This window comes from Pan troglodytes, chromosome 5, assembly GCF_028858775.2.
Source record: "Pan troglodytes isolate AG18354 chromosome 5, NHGRI_mPanTro3-v2.0_pri, whole genome shotgun sequence".
NCBI classification, from domain to species: domain Eukaryota; kingdom Metazoa; phylum Chordata; class Mammalia; order Primates; family Hominidae; genus Pan; species Pan troglodytes.
In genome coordinates this window covers 36,219,448-36,239,448 of record NC_072403.2, presented here as the reverse complement: position 1 = coordinate 36,239,448, position 20,001 = coordinate 36,219,448, and the positions used below count along the sequence as shown (strand labels likewise).

Sequence of the window (20,001 nt, the reverse complement as noted above, 5' to 3'; positions counted from 1 at the left end):
ACCTATCCCGCTGGAGTGGGAGCCGGGGGAGAGCTGGAACCGCGTCTCTGCTGCTCACCTTTGTGTCCTTAGCTCCTTCTCATGGGGTCCGACCGCAACACGTGCGCTGGATAAACGCTTGTTAACTGGGTGAGAGCCAAGGCCTGTTCTTTCCACTTCTGGGGCTGTGACTTGAGTTTCTCCGCAGGAGCAGATAGTGTTTGTGTAGGGACTGCGGACTTTTGCATTACAGCCTCCCTGCTTTGCTCGCCTGCTGCTGGAAGCTTAGCAGGTCAGTGATTTTGGAGGAAGTGGGTGAGGTGATGAGGCTGGGGAAGAGTATGCTGGGAGAGGTGTGAGGGGCCCGGGAAGAGGTGATGGGGCTGGGGAGGGGCTAGTAGTGGGTAGAGGTGTGAAAAGGCTGAGGAGGAGGGGTTAGTGCTAGGAGGGGTGTGACACGGCTGGTAGAAAAGATAGCTTGCTCCGCCTCCCCGCCGCCAGCACTAGTCACGAAGAATATTCATTGAAAGAGATGAGCAGATTTTGCTGTACTCTCCTCGGTGAGAAAGGGCCCTAATTTCCGGTGTAAATTGTGCTGCTGTTTACAAACACCCTGCATTATTTAACCTCTCATCTTGGGAGCCAGAAACTATTTACTTGCTGAAAATACAATCCAGTATCTAAGGTATAAAGATTTGGGATCACACATGCTAATTACAGTTGTCTACCTTTACTGTTCCTTTTTTTGTGCCAAGAATTGAAGAAGATTGAATTTGAGAAAATTACATTTGATACCTTTTTTCACATTGCTATGTAGCCGTTAGGGATTTTAGCAGCAGCACTTGTTCTAATTCACAAGATGTCTCACTTGTAAGAGTAGTTTGAAAGCCACTAACTGGGCAGTGAGCCTCCTTAGCCGTGGCTTCGGAGGGAGAGAGAGATTTGGTTTTGATTTGTTAATTTGTGGCGCTTAAGATGTTGATAGCCCTCCTTTCTGGCTTTCTGTTTGTAGATAACCAGGAGGAATGTGATTAGACTAAGGAAATTAACAAGAGGAGGTCCAGTTCTAAGGACTATGAAGAATGTGCTTGCCTAGAGACTGATATTAAGGGGATTTTATGCTGAATATGGAAGGAAAAAAGGGAGACTGTCTAGGTAAAACTATAAAATTATGAAGCGCAAGTAGTATGACATATAACAGGGCTTGGCAAATCTTTGCTGTAGAGAGCCAGAGAGGACATCTTTTTGGCCTTGTGGTCCATACTCAGCTTTCTCCTTGCAGTATGAAAACATCATTAGACAGTACTAAATGAAGGCTGGGCGCGGTGGCTCACGCCTGTAATCCTATCACTTTGGGAGGCTGAGGCAGGTGGATCACCTGAGGTCACGAGTTTGAGACCAGCCTGGCAAACATAGCGAAACCCTGTCTCTACTAAAAATACAAAAATTAGCCGGGCGTGTGGCGCGCACCTGTAATCCCAGCTACCTGGAAGGCGGAGGCAGGAGAATGGCTTGAAAGCAGGAGGCAGAGGTTGCAGTGAGCCGAGATCTCGCCACTGCACTCCAGCCTGGGCGACAGAGCGAGACTCTGTCTCCAAAAACAAACAAAAGCTAAATGAGCATGGCTGTGTTCCAATGAAACTTTATTATGGATGCTAAAATTTGAATTTAATAACATTTTCAAGTGTCATTAAATACTCCCCTTGGATTCTGGCCCTCCCTCCCCAATCATTTAAAAATGTAAAAACCATTCTTAGCTTTTGACGTATACGAAGACAGATAGTAGACCGTAGTTTGCCGACTCCCGACAGGATAATAATGAAATATCCGGTATTTTTCAAGCGATAGTAATTGGGAGAGAGTGAAAACAAGCTATAATCTCTTAATTTCATCTGTCTGTTTACCACAATAATAAAGGGGATCTGAATTCTTAACACAAATTTGTTATGGCCTTTGAAAGTTGCCAAGATTTATGAATGTACGTATATTCTCTAAACAAGAAAAGGTATATTCCTTGTTTAAAAAGGATTACAGTTCAAGAAAAGTGGAATAACACCGAGTTTTGATGTTGATTTATACCAAAGGATTTTCAACACAGGAATATGCAAAAATGAACTGTAATAATGGGATGTAATTAAACAAATTTTAAATATACATTTTTAATATTTTTATATCAATAAGGGAAAACAGAAGCAATCTTGAAATGACTGAGTCATATAGAGCAAATGGGCATATAAGCAGTGTAGGTAGGAAACTGGTTGAGGTCAGATATGATGAGATGGGAGGGATGAAGGCGGGGTTTAATTGTCCAAGACTTGTGAGATTCTTACTCATGAAAAGGCAATATATCTAATCCCCCTCCATTTTTTTCATTTTTTATTATGAAAAATTTCAAACATAGAGACAGTCTTCAGCTTGCTTTTTATACTTTATAGTGGCTTTTATTGTTCCAGTTTGGTGACATAGAGCTACCTCACTCTTTTTAAAATCTGCATTATTCATTTTGTAGACATGTGATTTATTCAACAATTTTGAGTAGACATTTAAGGTTCTTTCCACATCTTATTAAATAAAGGCTGTCGAGAACATCCTTGTACATATCTCTTTAGATCGTCGTGCCATTATATTAGTAGGATAAATTCCTGGAAGTTTGGCTGCTGGGTTCGAAGGCATGGAAATTTAAAATTCTATTAGATTCTTACAATTATTTTTCTGTAAGTGCCTGGCAAGGTGTCAGAGCCCTGGCACCGGGAAGTGGTCAACTCGCAGGTCGGTAAAATGAATTTACCATACCTACAAACAGTATAGGTTTGAAAAAAGGAAAGTTTATTAGAAAGGAAGAACTGAAACAGCCTTTGCAAAATGATGACTGAGACAGTGAAAAAATCTAACGTAACCGACTCCATCTTGCTTCTAAGCTCCAAGCTGTTCTTGTTCATTCCTGGGCGTAGGCTGAACTAACTTTGGGAGAAACTTAGTTTATAAACAAAGAGGGTAACAGCCCTTTCCCAAAGCAGACTTCCTTCTTGTCTGAGGACTAGACTAACATTAGCCACAGGATTAGAATTTTTGGTTTAGTAGTCATGCAGCTGGAGGCTGCAAGATTCTGACCCTCCCTAAACTGCTCCTGTGATCAGTGCTTGAGGTATTTTGCAGACACTGTACTTGATGGGTCAGCTGGCACTACCCACATCAATAAACTGGCTCTTTTTTTTTTTTTTTTTTTGGAGACGGACTCTTGCTCTTGTCGCCCAGGCTGGAGTGCAAATGGCACGATCTCGGCTCACTGCAACCTCCGCCTCCCGGATTCAAGTGATTCTCCTGTCTCAGCCTCTCGAGTAGCTGGGATTACAGGCACCTGCCACCACGCCTGGCTTTTTCTGTTTGTTTTTTAGTAGAGACAGGGTTTCACAATGTTGGCCAGGCTGGTCTCCAATTCCCGACCTCCGGTGATCCACTCACCTTGGCTGCCCAAAGTGGCTCATCTGATTATGTGGCCCCCACCCAGGAACTGACTCAGTGCAGGAAGACGGTTTTGATTCCCTACAATTTCATCCCTGACCAATCAGCACTTCTGGCTCACTGGCTTCCCCCCCACCCACGAAGTTATCTTTTAAAACTCTGCTCCCCCGTGCTCGGGGAGACTGATCTCCCACACAGCTGGTTCTGCGTGAATTACTCTTTCTCTATCACAATTCCCCTGTCTCGATGAATTGACTCTGTCTAGGCAGGGGCAAGGTGAACCCCTTAGGCGGTAACAGAACACTGCAGAAGAGTGCAGTGGGGCGCCTCAGCAAGAGGACTAAGTGTGCTGCCATGGATTTTTCTTTAGAGGTATTTATGGACCTTAAGGCAGGAGCTTAGGATAGTAAAAAGAGTTTCGGCATGGCATTTCAGAGATGTATATAAATTTTAGTTACTTGTAAAAGTTGAAAGAGGCCTGGAACCAGACTTTAGATACTAGGAAAGTTTAATTACTTCTGAATTCCCAGAAAAGGAGTTTCGCCTCTGTCTGGCCCGTTTGGTGGTCACCAGGTGGTCTTTGTTCCCTTCGAAATTCCTCAGATCAGGAGCTTTTGTCTGTGGGGCCTACTCAGTGGTCAACAGGTGATCAACCTCATGGTCAACTTCAGTAAGGTTGCACCTATTCTTATCCACACCAGCATATCATGAAATACAGTAGTCCTCCCCTTATCCTCGGTTTCATTTCTCAAGGTTTCATTACTCTTGGCAACCACAGTCTGAATATTTTAAGTGGAAAATATCAGAAATAATTCCTAAGTTTTAAATTGGCACCTAAACAATTCCTGTTTTAAATTGGGCGCTGCACCATTCTGATGAACGTGATGAAATCTCATGCCATACCACTCCATCCCTCCCCAGGATTTGCATCATCCCTTTGCCCAGTATCCACAGTGTATATGCAGCCTGCCTATTAGTCACTTAATAGCCTTCTTATCAATTTTACTGCCTAAGTATCACAGTGCTTATATTCATGGAACCCTTATTTTACATGACAGTGGCCCCAAAGTGCAGGAGTACTAATGGTGGCAACTTGGATATACAAAAGAGAAGCCATAAAGTGCTTCTTTTAAGTGAAAAGGTAAAAGTTCTTGACTTAAGGAAACTTTTTAAATGCTGAGTTTGCTAAGATCCATGGTCAGAACAAATCTTCTATCCCTGAAATTATAAAGGAGAAAAAAGAAATTTTTGCTAGTTTTACTGTCACACTTCAAAATGGAAAAGTTGCAGCCACAGTGCATGTTAAGCACTTAGTTAAGATAGAAAAGTCATTAAAATTGTGGGTGGGAAACATCACCAAAAAAAAACTTCCTATTAACAGCAATCGGGTTCAGTACTATCAGTGGTTTCAGACATCCACCGGGGATCTTGGAACATATCTCCCAAGAATAAGAGGGAACTACTGTAGTCTGTTTTCCTACAGTGGTGCCATTCCTGATATTTTCATATTTCTAAAAATTTGCTAATATTTTTATTTATAATCCTTAATAATTCCATAACAGGTCTTGTTTTGCAGGTAATGTTTTTAACCTTTTGTCAGTAGATAGGCATTTACTTCATTTCCTATTGATACTTAGTTTCCTCTTTTTTTCTGCTACACAGTATTACAATAATAACTTTCTGAACACATGTCATGTGCTGGTAGATTTTTGTGAGAAAGGTTTCTGGGTCGAAGGATATGGCATGTTTCTAATTTGATGGATGTTGCCATATTGCTTTCTCAGTAGGCTGTTAACCTTTACATTTCCTTACAACAATGTATGATCCTGCTCCCTTCCCACTTGCCCAGCAAAGATACATATTATTTATGTTTTTATTTTTTCCCCAGCCAATAAAGAGAAGTCTTAGTTACTTTTAATTTTCTCTTCCTTTAGTAATTTTGATTATGTTACTGTTTGCCATTCAGATTTTCTGTGCATTTTCAATTCTATCCTTTGCCCATTTTTCCTATTGGATTGTTTGTTTTATCAGTCTCATACATATGCACACATGTATGTGTGCTTGCCCTATCCGTGTGTCCATGCATGCAAACGCACACACACACATACACCCCTACCTGTCCTCATTAAGAAATCCATCCTGACCTCCAGATTCTAATTTGCTTTCTTCGGTTTCTTACAATATTTTTTATTCCTTACATTTAAATATTTTTTAAAAATATCCTGTAAAAGGAGAATCTTAATTTTTCTCCAGAGCAGTGCTGTCCAATAGAAATATAATGGAAGCGAGCCAGGTGCGGTGGCTCACGTCTGTAATGCCAGTACTTTGGGAGGCCAAGGCAGGTTAATCACTTGAGGTCAGGGGTTTGAGACCAGCCTAGCCAACATGGCAAAACCTCATCTCTACTAAAAATACAAAAAAATTAGCCAGGCCTGGTGGCTCATGCCTGTAATTCATTCCAGCTACTTGGGAGGCTGAGGCAGGAGAATCGCTTGAACCCGGGAGGCAGAGGTTGCAGTAAGCCCAGATCGCGCGACTGTACTCCAAACTGGGTGACAGCAAGACTCTGTCTCAAAAAAGGAAATATAATGCAAGCCGCTTATATGATTTGAGGTTTTCTAATTATAGCTGCATTAAAAAAGGTAAAGAGAAACAGTTAAAATTAACTTTAATAATAGATTTTATTTTACCAACCTAACCCATTATATTTAAAATATTATCATTTTAACATGTAATCAGTTTTAAACAATTACAAATAAGATATTTTATGTTCTTTTGTATACTAAGTCTTTGGAATCTAGTGTATATTTTATACATACGTCACTAGGTCTGTGGTTAAGTGCTTATGGCCATTGTGGGGCTCAGAACTCATACCCGAAAATATGGTGCTGTGGCATAGTAAACTGAAGAAACCCAAAGTTCTCTGTGACCTCCCCATCCCCTACCTCCTCTCTCAAATAAGTTGAAGTTTCTTTATCTGCCTAAGATCTACACCCACCAAAGAGAACTGTTGTTTTTTCTTGCCCTCCCTTGTTAGACCCAGAATGTACTCACACCTGAACAGACCCTTTCACTGTCAAAGAGAACTATTTACATGTTAATCTCTGTTCCCAGATCCATTCATTCTCCCTAGTATCAGCTCACAGCAGCTCCACCAAGCAGTGCAGAGTCCCTATTGCTTCACATTCTCTCAGTACTTGGTATTTTCAGACTTTTGAATTTTGGCCATCTTTACTGAGTATTTTCCATGATTACAAATCAGATAGTATATATTGTCCTATGTTTATAGGCCATTTGGTATTCTCTATTCTGAAACATCTGTTCTGCTCACATTTTTCCATTGAGTCATCAATCTTTTTCTTATGAAGGAGTTTTTTGTTTATTTTTTAGAAAAAAAATAACATTCATTTCTGACAGTTCCGGAGGCTGGGAAGTCCAAGGTCAAGGGGATGCATCTGGTCAGAGCCTCCTTACTCATGGGAACTCTGCAGAATCCTGAGGTGGTATGGGGCATCACATGGCAAAGGAGCAGAGCATGCTAGCTGAAGCCTCTTTTCCTCTTATAAAGCCACTAGTCTAACTCCCATGATAACCCATTAATCCATGAACGTCTCTTAAAGGCCCTATCTGTCAATACTGCCACATTGAAGGTTAAGTTTCAACATGAGTTTTGGAGGGGACAAACATTCAAACCATTGCATTCTGCCTGTGGTCCCCCAAACCCATGTTCTTCTCACATACAACTATATTTAATCCCCATATTCCCAAGGTCCTAACTTGTTTCAGCATCAACTCAGAAGTCCAAAATTCCATCTGTGAAATCAAAACAAGTTATCTGCTTCTAAGGTACAATGGCAGGACGGGCATAGGATAGACATTCCCATTTGAAAAGGGAAAAGTAGGCCAAAAGAAAGGGTTAACAAGCCCCAAGCAAGTCCAAAGCCTAAGAGGGCAGACATTAAATCTCAAAGCTGGGGAATAAACCCTTGACTCTATATTCAGCATCCCCCGTACCTGGAGGAATTCCTTTTTTTTTTTTTTTTTTTTCTGTTGTAGAGACAGAGTCTTATTGTGTTGCCCAGGCTGGTCTCAAACTCCTGGCCTCAAGCACTCTTCCCACCTTGGCCTCCCAGAGCCCTGGGATTACAGGCATGAGCCACTATGCCTGGACTGGAGGGGTTCTTTATACAGTCTGTGATATGGATTTGTGTCCCTTCCCAAATCTCATGTCGAATGAAAATCCCCAGTGTTGGAAGTGGGGCCTGGTGGGAGGTAATTGAATCTTGGGGGTGGATTTCCCCCTGGATGCTGTTCTTATGGTAGTGAGTTCTTGTGAGATCTGGTTGTTTAAATGTATAGCACCTCCCCACTCTCTCTCTTGCTCCTACTCCTGTCATTTAAGATGTGCCTGCTTTCTGTTCACCTTCGGCCATGATTGTAAATTTCCTGAGGCCTCCTCAGAAGCAGAAGCCACTGTGCTTCCTGTACGGGCTGCAGAACCGTGAGCCAATTAAACCTCTTTTCTTTATAAACTGAACTACCCAGTCTCAGGTATTTCTTTATAGCAGTGCAAAAACAGACACATGCAGTCTGGATATAAGCTCTTTGTCGTTTGTATGTGAATCTGGATGTAGTAGTACAGGTGCATTTAGTTTTGCTTCATAAGCATTTATTATGATTCCCGCATCTTCCTGTATATGCTTTACTTAAGTAAACAGATCTATAATAAAGTTCCTTAGAAGATTTTTTAAATCTTCCTTTCCCCAACTACTATAATAAACAGCTAGTTGCCTTAGAGACCACTGCAGGTTTTACTATTTTACAACCTGGCCTTTAGTACTGACATTAGGCAAACTCAATGTTGTTTAATAGTGTCAAAGAAAATACTGAATGGTCTCCTCATAATCACACCAGAGATTTTCCAATTTGTGTTGATAGTAGGGAGCTTCTGGTGATCTGGGCTAAGGAGTAAGATAATGAAAATAGAATTTAGAATGTTTTGCTTAGGAATAGATGTCCAAATGGATAAGATAAAAAAGGGACCAGAGACAAGAATATCAGAGAGGAAATGGATGCTTAATGTGAATTGAAGGAATGTCTGAAGTAGACTAAAAACCAAAATTACAAATGAGAAGCACAGGGAAACCAGGTGGTAAGTGTGTGCTGAGCAGTAGCTAGAAGCTTGGTGTGGCTGTGACTGGGGTGCCTGAAAGGGCCTGGGCTCTGCAGAGGTGTGTTGGAAGGTGGTGGGCTAGGAGGTCCCCTCTTCCCTGCCCGCCTTCCCTCCTTCCACGAGGTAATTGCATGTATGGGGTTGGGGACTGGCAGACAGGTAAGGACTTTGTCTACTAGGAGAGAAGAGAGTGAATGGGAGGGTGGAAGTGGAACAAGAGGAGAAAATAACTTAGACATAAAAACCCTGCAAAGTAATATAGCTATATCATGATATACAAGGTGCTCCATGCTATAATTTTAAAAATAAGATATTTTTGAAGTCAGACCATCAGAAGTTCAAGTCTAGAAGTTTAGTCCTTTACTAGTTATAACTTAATTCAATGTACTCTTAATTAAGTTATAACTAGTAGTTTACTAGTTATGTGACTTCAAACAAATTACCTTTTTAAACTTAAGTTTTTAATCTGTAAACAGTATATAATACTAGAGTGTCATTAAGTGATTTTCTGTAAAGCAGTGGTTTAGTTAATACCTTATTTGTAATGTGAAATTTACTTATAAATAGCTTGATAATACGTTTTACAATTAAAAAAATCACTGTAACTCATGATTAGTATATTTTATTTCATTTAGGCTAACTGCAGCATCCAAGATGCATGGTGATGAAATTACAATTGGATTATGTCTGTATTTCGTCTGGAAAACAGGACTTGAATGCAAAGGCAGCACCAAGCAAATCTAGAGTGAAGAGTCTCAACAAGTAGCTTAACAAGATAGTTTCAGGCCAAAGATGATGTATTTAGTGGAATTTAGAGAATACCCCTTTATTTGAAGTTTTCCTATATTGTTGTACTGGAAATGCTTCACTGTATTCAGTCAACTAGAGTGGGTACCTGGAATTTTGATATTGCACCTGATTTTGTCCCGTAGAACAATTTATTCCTCCAACACCTCCCTCAGGTGAAAATTCAAGAATTTGCATGGGTAGTCATTCTGATGCATATCTCCAAGCTTGTATCTTCTTCCCGCTGACAATGATTCGTTACAGTCTCTGGCTCTATCTACATGTGATGTGTAAGATGTCTGACAAAAGTCAGAGAAGCCCGTTGTTGAGTTTTGTCTCCAGATCTAAGGATCGGTACTTTTGCCAGATTGGGCTGCTTCTGTTTGAAAAAGACAAGCGTGTGGGGGTGGGAGAGATTGCTGGTTATCTTCCAATACCTGTCTTCCTCTTCTTCCTGAATAAAAAATTTTAGCTGGGCACATGGCTGGCTGAATACAAGTTACATTTTTCAGCATCTTATGCAACCAGGTATGGCCATGTGACTGGCCAGTAAGGGTGAGCAGAGATGGTGTGTGCAGCTTCTGGTTCATACCCCTTGCTTTGTCCCACTGTTTGGAGTGCAGTGCAGGTATGGCGGTAAGCCCTCTCAGACCCTGTGGTGGGCCCAGTTCCTTAGGGTAGTCATCTCCAAACTTTGCTGCACATTAGAATTACCTGGGGAACTTTAAAAAATCCCAGTTCCCAGGTCACACCATGTGTACCAATCAAATGAGAATGTCTCATGGTGGAAGCCAGACATCATTGTTTAAAAAAATCAAGTGATTCCAGTGTGCAGCAGACTTTGGGAACCACTGCCTTGGGAGTTCCAGAGCAGGAACACTGAGGAAGTCTATGTTGCTGACAGCATTTTAGTCCAAGACTACCTACAACAAGGCCATCACATGTCAGAGAAACAGATTTCTACCTTGCCAAGCTAGACACCATTTCAGTGTCTCATGGAGTGATCATCTCTAAATTCCTAAAAAGTCGTAAGATTTAGTGTTCAGTAGACCCATGTGATATCATCTTTAGGATACAAGTTCTTGTTTTGATTTTGCTAAGCACTCCGTGGTGAAAATCAGTGGTGGATGCGGCAGCATTGTTAGTGCTTCGTGTTCCTAATTTGGTCTTAGTATCAAAAAGAGGCATCAGTTCCCAATGCTCATCATCGGCCCCTTGGCCTTCTTCATTTCCCACTCCTTGCTAGTTAAATTCAGGGGCTCAATGGGTAGGTGATCCCAGTACTTGTGGCCACTTATGCGACACAGATTGATTTATTCTTGACAACTTAGTGTGCTTTCTCCATTTTGGTCAATGATGTGGGTAGTCATCCAGGTAGATATCCTGTCCTATTTACCAGTTGCGAGTTTCTCATTTCCTAATTGGTTTTCCTACCTTCAGTCTTGCCACACTTTGATCCACTTGTACATTACGGAAAGAAGTAGCTCTAAAATAAGACCCTGTAACTGCTGCTTAACAGCCTTCATTAACAGCTTTTTGTCTCAAAGTCCAAACACAAGGTCTTTCACCATTCAGATTTAAAGAGCCACCACTTTCCTTGCCATGGTGAGGGCCAGCGTTACTATATTACATTCATTCCTGTTGAATGAGATGCAGCTTTAGATTTTTTTCATTTTACTGTATTCCAAGTTAGAGTTGGCTTGAAAGATGAAAGATGTCATGGTTTGGGTTTACCAAGAAGCAGACTGTGAGATAAGAATGTGAGTATAAGTAGTTTATTTTAGAGGTAATCTTAAGGAATCTCCCAATTACACTGTGGACACTTGCATCTCAATCCCACTGGAAAACTCAACACTAGAATAGTTCTCAGTTATACCACCCAAGGGGGGAAGAAGCTGGAGCATTTATCTACCAACTGCCATTTTGCCGTTGGTTGAGTGCTGCTTTCAGGGATATTAAGCTTTCCCTTGGTGCAAATTAAGCATCCAAATCAGCCAGAAAAAAGCTTACCGAAAGAGCAGTTAGTAGCCTTCACACACAGGTGAATGTCTGAGGCAGGGCTAGCTTCATGGACATATACCTATGGAGTTGGTTTACTGGTCTGCTGCTGTCCTCTTGAAATTCTTGAACAAGGGACCCCACGTTTTTGTTTTGCACAGGGATTCACAAATTCTGTAGCCAGATCTTGGTCTAAGGGAATATAAATGGTACAGCAGTAGCTTCTGTTACAAAACCTATTTGTCATTCCTGTGAATTTCTAAGCAGGGACCATTTTTATGCCTGCTGTCTGGTACTATGCTTGCCACTGAATGTACTCAATGAATGTTTGTTTTAAATGATTAAATTTTCTTTTCTATTTTAATTTTTTTGACAGGTAAAAGTCTTGCAGTGAAAAACCCGAGGACCCTTACCGCAAGTGTCCTTTGCTCCCAGCTACTGATACTGGATTCCACTTGTGATTCTCCCTTTCTTAGCGCATTCATGATATAGACATCAGTCTCTGAGCTGGAGGAGGACAAAGGCAGCAGTCCTGTGAATTCTATGCTCTAGCTTGGGTTAAGGGATTTGGAATTGCACTTGTTCCAGAGGTATGTTAGAGGCAGGAAGAAATCACATAGTGGGTGTCTTGTAGGCAGGAAGAGTACTTACTAGGACTTGAAGACTATGTTAAAGGTTCTTATGTTAATTATCTATTGCCCTGTTTTTCTCCAAAGATTAATGGTTGAAAACAATAAACTTGTATTGTCTCACAGTTTGCGTGGTTAGGAATCTGGAAATGGCATAGCTGAGTGGCTCTGGCTCAGAGTCTAATATGGTTCCAGTCGATATCAGCTGGGGCTGCAGTTCTGAAAGTGTGAGCAGGGCTGGAGGATCCTCTTCCAAGGTGGCTCACTCATGTGCCTGGCAGGGTGTGCTGGGTGTGCCTGAGGCAGAAGGTGTGTTTCCTGTCACATAAATCTCCTTTTAGAGTGTCTTCATGGCATGGCTGCTAGCATCCCCCAGAGCAAGTGATTTAAGAGCGAGAGCAGGGAGAAAGCTACATTGTTTTTAATGACCTAATTTCAGAAGTCACATCTGTCACTTCTGTTTGTTAAAAGCAAGTCATCGAGCACTGACCACACTCAAAGAGAGGGGAATTAGGCTCTGCCTTTTTCAAAGGAAGCATATCACAGAACTTGTAGATGTATATAAAAACACCACAGGGTTTTTAAAGAGTCTCATATTATAGAGCCTTGAGAAGTAAATTCCCATGCCCTTTACCTTACCTGTGAAGTTGCTAATCTGATACTAATTGTTCATTCTCCTGCTGTTCTGCTCAGTGTCCCTTCCCATGTGTTGATACAATAGCTAGGGTTTATAATCATCCTCTGAGAAGATAAATGTTGGGCACATAGAAGGAAAATAGATGGAGTGGTGGTGGTATGCATTTATTTCCTAGGGCTGCTTTAACAAGCTACCAAAAACTGGGTGGTTTAAAACAACAGAAATTTATTCGGTCAAAATTCTGGAGGCCAGAAGTCTGAAATCCAAGTGTCAGCCAGGTTGGTTCCTCCTGGAGGGTCTAAGGGAGCATCTATTTCATGCCTCTCTCCTAGCTTTTGGCATTTGCCGGCAATCTTTGGCATTCTTTGGCTTGTAGGCTTGTCACTACAATCTCTCCCTCCATCATCACATCACATTCTCTATGGGTGTGTCTCTTTGCATCCAGGTTTCCCTCTTACAAGGAAACTAGTCATTGAATTAAGGGTCCACCCTTAATTCAGTATGACCTCATCTTAACTTGATTATATTTTCAAAGACCCTATTTCCAAATAAGATTACATTGTGAGGTTCTGGGTGGACATGAGTTTGGGGGACACTGTTCAAACCAGTACAGGGTATAGATATTAAAATTCATGGGTGTCTCTAGATACTCTTCACCAGAGAGGAGAGTTTCCATGACACTACAATAGCCAGATGTCCCTGATGCAGGCATGCAGTTGGGCATGAACTAGTCAGATTGTAGGACTGTGGCTGCTACCAGCTCATATGTATGTATCTAATTATAGGGAGCTAAGAAAATTAGTATTAAGTACAAGAGGTTGAAAATGGTAATAACATGAAGATTATTCCTCAGAGCACTTTTCTGTGCCCTTATTGTCAAGTGGTCCTGGGAAATGGACTTTTATCAAGTCTGACTCTTATGTTACCACCTTGCTTGAGTGCTCAGTGCCATGAGATTGTCCCAGAGGTGATCCCTTGCATACCCTGGTCTTTAGGCAAAGCCTTGTTTTCAAATCACACAAGTAAAAGATGTGCTCCGCTAAGTGACATTTCAGTGGAAGAATCAGGATATTGACAGAGGAAGCACTTTTACCTCTTGACTGGTATTTCATAGGCTAGGAAAGTACGGAACTTGATTTTCCTGTTTCTCAAACTGGCTCTATTTCTTTAGGAAGGGACCAAAAGGAGCTGCCCCTAGTATAGGGAGCAAACAGGTTTTCTATAAATGTTAAATTAAGGAATTTTTTTCTCATAGGGATAGCTGTTGGCATAATAGTAGCTAATGATTATCTATAGTGACTCATTGGACTTCCACAACATCAGTATATGATAGGTTTCATTACCCCATGTCTCTCCCCACCACCGTTGCCATCCATCAAAACTAAATTATTGATGGTTTCCTAAATCTAATGCCTTGTTGCACCGCTTGATGCTTTTACTGTTTCTTCTTCCTGGATTTCCCTTTGCTTATATTGTGAAGCCCTCCTAATCTTGCTCTAAATGTCAGGTTATTAATGTTTTTCTCTGTACTACTTTTATATGTTTAACTAGTATTGTTGGATTATTGATATTTTCATATCTGAACGGTGCTACACTGGAGAGCTACTTTAGCATGGAGATTGATTTTGTTTTTCATTCCCTAATAGTGCCTGACACGCGGGGTGGGGGTGGGGGCTCAGTTCAAAGAAGGAACCCAAGGCTCAGCATGATTGAGTAATTTGCCAAAGGTCACACATCTGGTGTATGGCAGAGCTAGAAGAAGAATCCAGATCTTTAGCCACTTACCAACTACAAAGAGAAAAACACTGCACAGAAGTCAGGATGTCTAAGGACTAATCCTGGGTCAACAGCTCTTGTGTTACTCTACCTTGATGAGATATTTTACCTTTGTGAAATTTTCTTTATCATTTGTAAGGCTATTTCTAGATCCGTGAACTGCAAGTTATATTTTTATGCATTTTTCCCCAAGGAATTGGAAAAAGTCTCAATATCAATATTCTATTCTATATATTCTTTTAAAAATCAATGTCTGAAGAGGGAAGTTGTAATGTAGGTGTAGAGAATGTCCTTCTCTGGCTCAGAGTATTAGGAAGTCGGACTAGGCATTCTGTAGGGCCCAGGGCTCCTCTTGACTGTTGTAGCCTGAGTCTTCATACCTTCCCTGAACACTCTCCATTGATGACTATATAGCCCTTTATTTATCCTTTCCCTCATCAGCATGTTGAGATGTCACATTTCCTCAGCAGTCTTGCTGGTGTGGGTGTCATGTGTTGTGGGGAGGCCGGTGGGGGGGGGGGGTGGTCCTTTTTCTGTTGTCCAAGGTCCTGAAGATGTGTTTCTGTGTTTCCTGAAAGTTTCTCAGTTTCCCAAATGCAAGTTTGAGATTTTATTTGTTTTTGAAGAAATTAAAGAGATGATAGGTGATCTGCTAATGACTTATTGGAAGTCATAGGAGAATGGAGGGAACTACCCAGGTGATGGTGATAGAGTTCAATTTTCTATTCTTTTTTTTTTTTTTTTTTGAGACAGAGCCTTGTTCTGTTGCCCAGACTCGAATGCAGTGGCGAATTCTCGGCTCACTGCAACCTCTGCCGCCTCCCGCGTTCAAGTAATTCTAATGCCTCAGCCTCCCAAGTAGCTAGGACTATAGGCATGCACCACCCATGCCCAGCTAACGTTTTGTATTTGTATTTGTATGGGGTTTTGCCATGTTGCCTGGGCTGGTCTCGAACTCCTGAGTTCAGGCAATCTGCCTGCCTCGGCCTTCCAAAGTGCTAGGATTACAGGCATGAGCCACTACACCTGGCCCAGATTTTCTATTCTTTTGCATTCCTCTCTCTTCTAGTCCCTTTCCTTTGGCTGTCTTTTTTTTTTTTTTTTTTTTTTTTTAAGACATTGTCTTGCTCTATCGCCAGGCTGGAGTGCAGTGGCATGATCTCGGCTCACTGCAACCTCCGCATCATAGGTTCAAGTGATTCTCCTGCCTCAGCCTCCCAGTAGCTGGGACTACAGGCACATGCCACCATGCCCAGCTAATTTTTGTATTTTTAGTAGAGACAGGGTTTCACCACGTTGGCCAGGATGGTCTCAATCTCGACCTTGTGATCTGCCTGCCTCGGCCTTCCAAAGTGCTGGGATTACAAGTGTGAGCCACCTTGCCCTGCCTCCTGTGGCTGTCTTGTTGAGTCATTTGTCTCTGCTTTTCTTGTTGCTCTGGTCTCAGTCTTGTGATTTACTCCTAGAGGTGCTGGCAAGCCTGAGCTCAGATTTAGGAATAATGGGGTTGGGACAGGAGAAGGATGAGATAGGGACTAGCAGCTGATGAAAAGGAAGGGTGGACATATTCATCATAGGGGTTTCAGGAACTCCATTATCTCACACTCAGCCCCTTTGTCATCTCTGGGATCAACACAGTGTTGTCATCGATCAGCCCCCAGATTCACTTCAGTGAATCTGTAAAGAACAAGCATGTCCTCCTCATCCCACGAATTCTGCTGCTTAGGAAGCCACCTGAAAGTGATAGCCCTTAAAGTCCTCAGTCTGCCCCTTTAGAGCACCACAGAAAGATCCCTGAATGGAGATCCTGACCCTTAAGTATGGAACTGCTGGGAAGAGCTATTTGGAGATTATCATTACATGGAGGGTTAGTAACATCACTTTCTTTTCCCTTTATCCTCATTTTTTTCCCTTAAAAACACACACACACACACACACACACACAACCATTTCTTTGCTATTTGCTGTTGGTATCCAGTATGCCATTGCTTTCTTAATTAATGAGATACATTTTCCCTTCCTGTATGCCTATTTTAATGGTCAATTTCTGGTATCTCTAAACATGTCTTTGTTGTCCCCTCCCTCCATTTCCACTTCCAACTGTCCTATTTCAGTTCTGGACTATAACAATTGCCTCCCTACCTTTATCTGAGCATTTGGTCTCACTCTCTTGCCACACTCCCAGTCTTTCCCCTGTATGGCCTCAGTGATATTTCTAACAAAAAACTCTGACTATAGTATTCCCCTACTCAGTCATCTTTAATGATTCTCCTTCACCTCTTGAGTAAAATCTAAATCTTTTTGGAAGGGTGTTTGAGGTTCCTCATGGTCTTGTCCATTGGGCTGGACTAACGTTATGGATGAGAGACTTGTGAAGAAGAAAAACCAGTTCTAGAGAAATAAAGGCATGGCATCTTTGCACACTTACAAATGCAGGAAGAGAAGGTTTAAAACCATCCTTCTAGAATATGCCCTTTGGCTGGTGAAAAGAGCAAAGTTGATCCTTCATATTCCTCCTTTTTCTTAAAATCATAAATCTCTCCTCTACTTCCTTCTCTTTTGCTTTCAAATCAGCATTTTTAAAAGCCATTTCTTGGCCTGGCACGATGGCTCATGTCTGTAATCCCAGCACTTTGGGAAGCCAAGGCGGGTGGATCACCTGAGGTCAGGAGTTCGATACCATCCTGGCCAACATGGCAAAACCCCCATCTCTACTAAATATACAAAAATTAGCTGGTGCGGTGGTGTATGCCTGTAGTCCCAGCTACTCAGGAGGCTGAGGCAGGAGAATTGCTTGAACCTGGGAGGCAGAGATTGCAGTGAGCCGAGATCACATCGCTGTACTCCAGTCTGAGCAATAGAGCTAGACTCCATTAAAAAAAAAAAAAAAAAGCCAGGCCAGGTGCGGTAGCTCATGCCTGTAATCCCAGCACTTTGGGAGGCTGAGGCGGGCAGATCACGAGGTCAGGAGATCGAGACCATCCTAGCCAAGGTGGCAAAACCCCATCTCTACTAAAAATACAAAAATTAGCCAGGCATGGTGGCGCGTGCATGTAATCCCAGCTACTCGGGAGGCTGAGGCAGGAGACTTGAACCAGGGAGTCGGGGGTTGCAGTGAACCGAGATCACGCCACTGCACTCCAGCCTGGCTACAGAGCGAGACTCCGAATCAAAAAAAAAAAAACAACAGCAACAACAAAAAAGCCATTTCTTGATCCTGCTTACCTGTGTAACACCATCTTCTCTTTTGCTGCAGTGAAGTTGTCTGTGTTTATCTCTGTGTTTATCTTCGTTTCCTCAGTTCTCATCATTCTTGAACTTCTGCAGTCCTCCTTCCTCTTGCTACTCAATTTACACTATCCCCGTGGTCATTAGAGGTTTTTCCCTTGGTCTTCTTTCTGGCACCTGATACCACTCAAGCTACTACTTCCCCACGTCTACATTTGCTCTCTTTTGTCCCAGAAAATTATTGGATACAGTCTAGGATACAATTGCTCCCTTTGTCCCCACATATACCCCACACACCTTGCCTCTCCTACAGACCTATCCAGAATCTTCTTAATTCCCCTCACATTCCCAAAATGAGCTGAGCAGTCTTTGAAGTAAAAATTAAGCTATAGTTAAGTTTCACCTCCATTTCACTTGTGCATTTTACTCCTTTTTTTATTTTTTTAAACCTCTTTCAAATGATCCTTGGGCTTCGAGTACCATGATCTACCCAGACTTGCATTCCCTGGGCTGTGTTCTAGTTCTGGTCATGTCAGCTTTTCCCTTCTGATGAATCCTTGTAATTACTTGAGTCTCATTCTGTCAGGTAATAGCCATAGTGAAGAAGCCAGTGTGCGTTATGGCAAAGCCCAGAAGACCTAGGTGTGAATTTTTGCTTTACCATTTCCTGTCTGTGTGACTTATGCCATGGGGCTTCACTGGTCTGGGTCCCAGTTTCTCATCTCTTAGATGACATCATTTTGTTGGGAGGATTACATGGAGTGATATGTATAATATATCTGATAACTAAGTGGTTTCAGTTAGTGGTGGTAGTTTTTATTTGACATAGTCTTGATAAGTATTAATTTCTTCCTAAGCCCAGGGTATTTGTATTTTGACAACAAATAAGTTTTAAGTAAATCAATCTATAGATATTATGGAAATCTGGACCCCTATATCCTAGCTGAGGAAGGGTATCTGGCACCCATTGCCACATAGGAGCCCCTGGGCTCCAGGACACCAGGGAAAAGAGGTTAAATAGGTCCCCCTCCTCTGACATGATACCAGTGATTCAGTCAGGGTACAATTGGGAAAACGGAACCCATACCACAGGGACTGGTTACAAAAGTCTTGAATAGCTAAATGCAGAACAGGATGGTTAAGTTGCATTATGTAGACAACAGTGATTCAGGTGGGCAGGCCCTACCTCCTTGAGGTGTTATCTGTGGACAGATTTTTGTGCGATTGTGGCACAACCCTGGGTTTCTTTCTTCATGTGCCTGTTCTTAATGGGCCCAGGAGAGGTAATTCAAGGGAGCAAGGGACCTGTAGAATGATCATGTCCTCTTTTTTCTAGCCATAAGGTTATGAATCATATATCTCGGGGGTCTGATTCTAAAGGAAAGAAGTGTGTGCCATAGCAGGAAAATGGAAGGCAGACAGCTGTTGCTATTACTAGAGTTTTAGCAGCCCCCGTAACTCAGCTAGCCCAGACTAGGATCTCAATATGGGGTGAGATGTATTTTCCAATATTGAATAGCAAATGATGTAACTTTGTCATCTTCATGTTGATCTTAAACATCTCTCTGATGAACAGTATAAGAAAACAAATGATCACTTAGAGGATTCTGTTTGGTAGTTAAAACCGTATTAAAATAGAGAGGGAAGAAATTAAGCCTCCTTGATGGTGAAGAGATTGGGAACCACCACTCCAGTGTTAGAAAATATCAAATGACAGAAGGTGGGCTATATTAAGTGGAAATTTCCAAACCCCACCCCCTGGAAGGAATGCTTGGTGACAAGCCTTGGAGGAGAGAGATGCTTGTCTAGCCCATTGCCTGTGTGCCCAGGAAGAGATGTGCATACCTTGAGATACAGAGAAGACTCTAGCGGGGAGAAGCCCCAGGCCAGCTTGTCAGCACAGGGCATCGGAGGCCCCCAACCAGCTCCAAGTTCTGAACAGCACACAGCCTTCAAAGGCTTGTACTGCTGCTCATACTCAGCAGAGGCCTTGCACCAGGCCTCCCCATGCAAATCAGTGTCCCCGCAGCGTAGGTAAAGGACCTCTAGCTGTGCTCCCTATGGGGGAACAGATATCCCGTGGGACACTGAGAGACTGGAAGATTGCCCAACATTTATTTACTGATCTGTGTTCACCACAGAACCTAAGGTATTTATTGGTATTGTTTCAACCAGTACAAGTCATTCTTTCATTTAGTGGTCATCTCTGCACTGCACCACAGACTTTTGGGAATTACAAGATGAAAAGGGCCACATCCTCACCCTGGCATAGCTCAGAAAATTTGGTTGGGGAAGTAGGGGCATAGATGTGATCACTACACCATAATTTACTA

General features: G+C 42.1%; 1 long non-coding RNA gene across 6 annotated transcripts in view; it reads left to right on the top strand.

Annotated features, from left to right (window-relative positions):
- Positions 1-20,001, top strand: part of LOC107975440 (uncharacterized) — a 36,790-nt gene that overhangs the window by 1,030 nt on the left and 15,759 nt on the right. The window contains exons 1-2 of one of the 6 annotated variants that reach the window (XR_010157660.1): positions 42-129; positions 11,775-11,988. The exons of 2 other annotated variants lie outside the window; for them this stretch is intronic. This is a non-coding gene — a long non-coding RNA (uncharacterized LOC107975440). Of the gene's footprint in view, positions 1-32; positions 130-179; positions 272-11,774; positions 11,989-20,001 lie in introns of those variants that run through there. 3 more of the 6 variants (XR_010157659.1, XR_010157662.1, XR_010157661.1) reach the window with 3 other exon arrangements.